At 45.1% G+C, this 8,549-nt stretch overlaps 1 long non-coding RNA gene across 2 annotated transcripts; it reads right to left on the reverse strand.

Moving 5' to 3' along the window:
* Positions 1 to 222: 222 nt before the first annotated feature.
* Positions 223 to 4,378, reverse strand: LOC123132413 (uncharacterized). Of its 2 annotated transcripts, XR_006464688.1 has the most exons (4): positions 3,742 to 4,378; positions 3,548 to 3,657; positions 804 to 850; positions 223 to 498 (listed from the first exon to the last, which is right to left on the reverse strand). It is a non-coding gene; the product is annotated as an uncharacterized lncRNA (long non-coding RNA). The 2 variants fall into 2 exon arrangements; XR_006464687.1 differs by having other exon boundaries at positions 804 to 3,657.
* Positions 4,379 to 8,549: the final 4,171 nt, after the last annotated feature.

Genomic DNA, 8,549 nt, shown 5'->3' on the forward strand with positions numbered 1-8,549 from the left:
CCATCTGCCATTATTTCTAATAATTTATAGCCCATTTGCTAATTCTTAAGGTTTTTTTGGAGTCCATATTCTTTTCGTTAGCATTACAGCCCATATTGTAGCCACAGTTAAAAAATTACTAGTGCATGGGGCGCGCCTCTTGTGCGGTCCTTTGCGCACTTGCCTTGGCGGTGACGTTGTGAACGTGCATATGCGTGCTAGAGTAGCTCAGTTGTTAAAATATGAATAGAGTTAAACAAGCTTAACAAAAAATGTTCAATCATCAGGCATAGCAAGGTTAGGTCCATATTATCAAATAGGTGACAGTTTTACAAGGTTGATAACAGAGCACATCATTGAATTGAAATCAAAGCCTAACATGCTACAAAAGACATGTGATCTCCAAAGGAGTAGAGTCATTGTAGAGCTTGCCTCAGGTCACACATCATATCGAACCCCAGCCAAGACACTGCACCATCTTCTCCGCCGTCGTTGAGCCATGGCCATTGCTCGCTATCCCTGCGGAATCAAAGAGGTGAGATTGGGCTGCAGGCTGTCTTCACACTTCATGGGTAAAAAAGGGATAAAATGACAAATTCACAAATCTGATACAAGTAATCAAGAAGAAATAACATGCATACTAAATTTAGTGATAGTTCATAGAAGCGACAGGCTACCACTATGCAGATTTATGGGCAATGCCCTCTATATATCTAGACTGTCACTCCAGGCTATAGAGTATGTTGCGATATGTTTCACATGTTACTGTTTCTCATCTAGCTAAAAAGAAAGATAAATATACAATTTGAAACAGAGCATCCTACTGTGTCAGTTGCATCCTCCCATCATCCTTTTCAATCTTAAATTGCTCCTGAAAATAACATAAAGAGCATCAAGAAAAAATTGAATGATTGAAGTGTAAAGATATAAGAAGCAGCATGGGTGTTCAAGTTATGTTCTGTACCAAATGGTATCGTCGCCCAACATAGGTCTAAAGAGCAAGAATGCATAAACAACCAACCATACCGCACATGCACAACTCATAAATATGGATCGGCCATACAGAATTTTCTTCAGAGTTCCCATATCATTAACGTAAGCTAACCTATTAATGGAATTGGATCAAAACAACTATTGCACCAGGGTACAATTACTACATAAAATGTTGTCTCACTATTTAACTTTGCAAACCCCATATTCCATATACCACTCAGAACTGATGCAAAAAGATAAAAGTAGCCAAATATATTAGGACATAGTCTCGCTATGTTCTGAAACCAATATATAGGTCATTTTACTAAAATCTACCAGGTCTTCTTGACACCCACTGAACTATAATGCATGAAACTAAATACATCAGCAACGGCGAGCACAATAAGCAGCGCAGGAGCATCAGGCAAAGAGGAGTACCAGGTGGTGATAGGAAGTAGCTGAGTCGTTGGGGTCGGGCGAATCGGAGCAGTGACGATGAGTATATCGTGGGCATGGGGTACCATGTTCTAATTGATCAACTGAAGAGCAACGAGAAAGAAATTGAACAGGCAAAGAGAAGATATGTCTACATACTGTTAGAGATAGAGGGTATTACCCATGTGTATGAGAGGGTGATACCCGAGTGTGTCTGGATATGTTGTGTGTGTTCTAAAGGAAAGGTAGTGATCCGAGGGATATGCTTATCAGTACTTGTCACTTGGAGTAAGTTCTAAAGAAGAAAAGGTAATGGTCTGAGGAACCAGAAAATAAAAAAGAGAGGCTACCTTGCAACAAACAAAAACCGTGTTGTACTGGTATCAATGGCATATATCCTATACTTGAACTGAACACTTTCCCAGATCAAGACTAACGTCATCATTTCCTTGATTCCTTCTATTCAACAGGACAGACGAGATACAACACCATTAGTTTATCTCAGGTAAAACTGGAATTTACGTAGCGCCTTTTTTCATAGGCAAATATAAAGAAATATCACAAAGAAAAGTGTATTAGCAATTCAAAAGAATGTCATGGCACAAACCAAGTCTCAGCAAATGACCCTCCAATATTGAACAAATCATTGAGGCAAACTAATAATCAGAAAATCATCCACGTGATACCACCACAACTCTTCCTTTCAATTTTCATAGGTAGCGCTATAATGCAGGAGTAATCATTCTACCAAACAATCAATCTTGCCATAACATGCCGTTTTGCACTATGAAAAGTACAGACAATGCCCCTTTCGGCAAGCATCCATCATGCTTGGCGAGACATTAATAAAACTAAACCAAGCCGAGACACCCAGACACATAGCATTTGATTTTGTCTTCCACAACATAGATCAGCAAGGGTGATAGAAGCCATCTGACAAAAGATACAGTGAATAGCAGCTATCCGCTTAGGCAAACATTCAGGGGAATAAAACAATAAATGAAAAATGTACCGACTTCAAAAGATAAAACCATGATTGTATGAAAATTGTACTGGTCCTAAAAGATATAAATCATGTCTCCTATGAAATATGTTAGTCCCTGGCACAAAAAGACCATTGTTCTGGAAGGAAAAAAAATCATCTTATTAAGTTCTTGAATTTGCATCTATCTTTCCTATAATTATAGTGTTAGCTGAGGCAATCATTTTCCTTACACGAACTTTGCTAAGGCAAGGCAATTATTCCCTTCTAATTCATAAGTTCCCATTAAAACATTTATGTAAGAACCACATCTCATATCTTCAAACCACACACTTCCTGAAGTTGCAATTATAGAAGCACTTGCAGCAGAAGTGGATATTGGCAAGCATGGCAAAGCAGAAATATAATTCAAATAAGCATTTCCATATCTACTCCCTCCGGTCCTTTTTACTCTGCATATAAGAATTGTCTGAAGTCAAACTTTACAAAGTTTGACCATATTTATATGAAAAAATATCAACATCTACCATGAAAAAGTTATACAACATGAAACTTTAAGGCATGACGCATCTACTAGTATTGATTTCACATTGTGAATGTTGGTATTTTTTTCTATAAAGTTGGTCAAACTTTACGAGCCTTGACTTCAGACAAATCTAATATGCGAACTAAAAAGGACCGGAGGGAGTATTAAAATAGTGCTTCTCATCACATAGCAGGAATAAATTGTCCATGTCTTTGTTTTATATTTCCGTTAGGAGTATATAGTATGTTTCAACAATTCTTAGAACCTAAGCTAGCCTTCTTATTTACTACTCCCTCTGTAAACAAATATAAGCCTTCCAATATTTTTTGACCCAAGACAAAATAAACAAGCCTTCCAATATTTTTCGACGAAAAGCCTTCCGATATGGGGACTGTTATTTCCTAACTGCAAGTATTTAGCGTCATTGACAGAACTGACAGTCTCCTTAGTCGCAAAAATCAGCACATATGTAAACAATAGATCTCACTACAAAAATAGGATGAAGCATAGGCAGGCAATATCTAATAAACAAAATTAAGCAAGGCAACAAACGCCTCACCTGGAAAGAGGACAGTAGGCCTAGCCTCTCTCACGAACAATACAAGATAAATGAGGGTAAACAAAAAAGGGGATTAAAGAAAGGAGGGCTAAACCTGCACAACCGTGGACGCAGCTACGGCAGGAACACGACCACGAGAACAAATCAGACGCGGGCATGTGCATGTACGTTACTTCAAGGAACTTGAGACAGACAGTAACAATCCTGTGATAAAATTGGACAGAAAATCAATGGGAAAACAAAAACCAAGCACAAAAAGAGAACACCTCTGGCAGCGGAATGGATCACCTGGCCGTCGTCGGAGTGGCTACGTTGGGGAGCACCGGCGCCGGCGGCGGTGTCACTCTGGGCCTCCTCGCTGACGAAGGGCGCTCCGGCAGCAGCGGCCGTTTTGCCGCGTGCACGAATCAGGGGCTGGATGCATGGGATTGGAGGCCGATGAGGGCCTTCCATTGGCCGGCGGCTAGACGTATTCCTTTCCGAACAGAGCTCCAGAAGCAGCAGCTGCGCCGCAGGAGGGGAGAAGCACAGGTGGTGTGGGCGCGGCCATGAGAGGCCTCGAAATCGACCCTATGTTGACCCGGACCCGCCCACCTTCCCGGATTCTCCCTCTCCCACATCCATCGTCGAGAGGATCGTCCGCCACAAGAGGGGATGGAAGGGGCACAAGGAAGAAGAGGAGGAGCGGCGATAGTGGCGGCGACGGCGTGGAAGGCGAGGCGCGAGAGGAGGAGGAGGCGATGTGAGAGATGAGAGGGGGCGGTGGGGAGAGCGGATGGGTGGAGCGCCGGCCAAGGGAAGGAGATGGGGTGAGGCAGGGCGGCGGCGGCGGCGGCGAAGAGCACAGGGGAGAGAGATAGGTCGCAAGGTTGCGTGTGGGCTTGAGGAAGAGGCAAAGGAATCTGTGTGCCGAGCGCCCTTCTCCTTACCTGTTAAGCTTCTGCTGCCTCTTTCTATTTTTCCTTCTTATTATTTTCCCCAGTAAACGCTCAACATGTGGCCCACTCAAAACAAGCAGGCTCCGGTTCTGCCCAACCCACGCGCTCTCTTTGATCCGACGTGGCACCACTGAAAGTTCGCCCTTACCGCGACCGTTAAAGAGTTTAATACGAAGTTTTGCATATTTCGATGCGGTCCGAACTGTTTTTAATTCTGAAAATTCAAATTACGTTCAAACTGATTTTAAAAATAAATATATATATATATATATATATATCGATATAAATGTCATAGCCCCAGTTCAGGCCTTGCCTGCCTTTGCTTTGGCATCCATGCATCATGTTTAAATTCCTTTTAAATGTGAATTGGGGAAAGTGGAAAACCTCAGAGATCATTTCTAAAAATGATTAACATTAAAAATTGCTTCAAACAAACCCAAGAAAATGTTCCTGTTAAGCTATAAAAATATTGGCAAGAAGTAAAACTCAAATCAATATTTTTGGAGTCTCAGGGATATTTATTATTTTGGGCCTTTGAAATTAAATCAATAAGTATTTGACTTTTGGATTATATTCATTTTATAAAGAATATATTTCAAAAGGCCCTGAAATTATTTATGTGCCTTTGAAAAAGTCCATAATGGCAACATACAGATATTCAGAAGGTTTTGCCCTGTTTTGATTTACTTTTGAATTTGAATCAGTGGCAAAATAATTAAAACAAAACAGAAAAAACAGAAAATAGAAAAGACAGAGCAGATCTTACTTGTAGCTTACCTGGCAGCCCAGCTGGCCCAGCTCAATGGCCCAGCCCAGCAGGCCCGTTGCCAGTCATCCCCTAGCTCTTGCCAGGAGGACGACGCCGTGTCGCCCGCGCACGCACCTGAGGATTCCACCTCCTGCTTCGTGCTGTCGGCCTCCCCTTCGAGCCTATCCGCGCCTGGAGACGCCCGCGACCCCCTGGACCCTCCCGCTCACTCTCTCGAGCTCCTCCCCCTCCTCTGCTCTCTCTCCCGCGCAACTGCCGTGAGCACCCAAGAGCGCCGTCGCCGTTCACCTTAGCCACCGCGCACCCAGGCTTCACCGATGGGTCACATCCCATTGCCGGACTCTTCTTAATGTTCAAGACGACGCAGGCTACCGTAGAAGGCCACAGTCGACCGCAACATCGCCATCTTCGTCCTCTGCCCCGACGACCGCCGTCGTCCGATTCGCGTCATCCAGAGCTTCCCCGGCCATGCCGTTTGCTCCACTGGAATCCCTGTGAGCTCCCGCGTCGAACCCCTCTTCTCCCTCTCTCGTTCCCGCTCGCTAGCCTCGCTCCCAACCATGGCCGTGAGCTCATCGCCGGCGTCCATGTCGTCGCCGTCGTTGCAGAGGACAAACCTCGCGTTCGAGCCCGTCAACGCGCTCAGAATGCTCCCAGTAAACGAGCGCAACCACCCGTTTGCCCTGCCCTGCATCGTAGCCCCGTCCTTGAGGTCGGCCGAACTCCGGCCGCCGCCCAACTTGCCGCCACCGCTGCTACAGATCGCCCCGCGACGAGCCAGCGCCTCCCCTGGATGCGGGCGAGCGAGGGCAACCCCCCGGTGCCCTTGGCTTGACCCACCGCCGCCCGTAGCGCCGCTCCGGCGACCTTCCGCCGCGACTTGAGGTCGCCGGCGTCTAACCCCGGTAGCTGGTGACGTGGCACCATCTTTAGGGCCTAATCGCCCCGCTAACTAAGCCCCTAAGGCACTGACAGCAGGGCCCCACCGATTTATTTAAACCCCTAACAAAATTAGTTAGACTTAAGTTAATCCCGGTGGACCCATGCGTCAGAGTTTACTGTGCTGACGTGGGCGTTGACCTGGCCCACATGTCCGTGACACTAATGGCACTGGGCCACTGACCGGTGGGTCCCATGTGTCAGGTTTGACTCTGACCGGCCCTGTTGACCTGCTCACGTCATAATGACGTAGTGGTGACGCAGTAAAGGAATTTTTGGATTTAAAATAATACAGGAAATTCCAGAAAACAATTTAAACTTCTAAAAATCATAGAAATTCAACCGTAACTCCAAATAAGATAAATTATATATGAAAAATTATCAGAAAAATTCAAGAAATCTGTTTATGGCATTTGCATGCATGTTTGAACAATCTAGGGTTGCTGTACAGGGCAATTTGCATAAATGACATTTAAATAAGCACATATGGAGTTTGAATTTGAACCCTTGGTTCAAACCAACTTCATTTAATATGGCTGCTAGTTGCATTAGCTCAATCAACAGCATATTGCCATGACATTATCATGCATCATAATTGTTGCATTGCATTGATTGTGTTCCTCTTTGTTTGCCGGTATTTGTCCCCTCTCAATAGACGTGGTTCCGACGACGAGTTCGATGACACCGAGGAAGAACTATACTATCTTCAGAAGTGTCAGGCAAGCAAAACCCCTTTGTTCATTCCGATACAATCCCACTCTCTCGCTCCTGCTCTCTTTTACTGCATTAGGATAACAACGATTCAACTGTTACTTGCTGCGGTAGTTGAGCCCTTATCCTCTGCATGACCTGTCATTGCCACAGTAAATAGATAAAACCCACTAGCATGAGTAGGAGTTGTTTGAGCCCTGATGTGCCTACTCATTCATGTTTGTTTGTCATGCCTGCTACTGCTTAGAGTTGAGTCAGGTCTGATTCATCGGGAAGGAATCGGAGGTGTGTAAACATGTCCTACTGCTGAGAGCTAAGTGTGTGAACACGATTTGGTAAAGGTAGCGGTGAGAGGCCATGTAGGAGTACATGGTGGGTTGTCTCATTGAAGCCGTCCTTAGGAACTGAGTTCTGTGTTTGTGATCCATGAAACAGTTACTACCACGCATTGGGCCCGAAACCAATGGACCCTCTCGGCTTCTTGATCACCCTTGTCCTCTGTCCAGGAGTTGCAACTAGTTTCTGGTATTTATAGGATATGTGTTGGCGGCCGTGCGTAGCGCTGACCCTAGGGGTGGGCTATGATGCGGTAGATACACCGTGGCACGGTGTACCGGGCGCCCGTTTGGTGTCTCGGGAACTCTGTTCACATCATTCGGGGTCGTATGTGGAAACCTCGGTCGGACTCCCTGCGGATGGAACCTGGATAGGCGATAAACCTGGACTAGAGACTTGAGTGTTTAGGTAGGCCGTGGCCGACACCCTCGTTGGGCTTCCGCTTGAAGGTTGCCGAGTACATGTCGTGTAAACGGCGGTAAGTGGTGAGAGCGTGTGTGAAGAAGTACACCCCTGCAAGGTTAACATCATCTATTCGAATAGCTGTGTCCGCGGTAATGGACTTCTGGGTTGCCTATAACAGTTCATAGACAAGTGAAAGTGGATACTCTAAAACGCGCAAGATAAGCTTGAGTGCTATGGATGGTGTTCTCGTAGGTAGACGAGAGCGGATCCATAGTAGTGTATTGAATGGTGAATATGTGGACTCGTGTGCGCCACCTCAAAAGAGTTGCTTGCAATCATAGTTCAGGTTAGCCACTAAGTCAAAGCTGGCTTGCTGCAGTTAAACTCCACCCCCCCCCCTTGTTGATACCGATGCATATGTAGTTTAGTACTGATGTAAGTCTTGCTGAGTACCTTTGTACTCACGTTTGCTTAATTTATGTTTTGTAGAGAGATTTTAGTCTCGCTAGTAGTTCCGCGTGGACTTTGACGTTTAGCTTAATACCTCAGCTATAATCTTGTGCCCTCGGCAGGATCCGGTAGATAGTCAGGCTTCTTAGCCTTTTTCATTTTAAGATGTCTGTTCTCAGACATGTTAAGCTTCCGCATGTGCTTTGACTTGTATGCTATGATTGTTGGGTCATGAGACCCATGTTTGTAATATCTCGCTCCTCGGAGCCTAATGAATAAATACTTGAGTTGTAGAGTTATGTTGTGATGCCATGTTGTATTTACACATATTGAGCATATTGTGTGTATGATTGAAATGCTTGGTATGTGTGGGATCCGACAATCTAGTTGTTTATCCTTGGCAGTCTCTCTTATGGGGAAATGTAGTCTAGTGCTTCCATGAGCCATAGTAGTCCGCTACAGCCCGGTTCACCGGAGTCCTGTTAGCCCAGCACTACTACCCAGGACACTTGACTGGCCGGCATGTGTTTCACTTCGTTCCTGTGTCT

The sequence above is a fragment of the Triticum aestivum genome, chromosome 6A (genome assembly GCF_018294505.1).
Source record: "Triticum aestivum cultivar Chinese Spring chromosome 6A, IWGSC CS RefSeq v2.1, whole genome shotgun sequence".
Lineage (NCBI taxonomy): Eukaryota > Viridiplantae > Streptophyta > Magnoliopsida > Poales > Poaceae > Triticum > Triticum aestivum.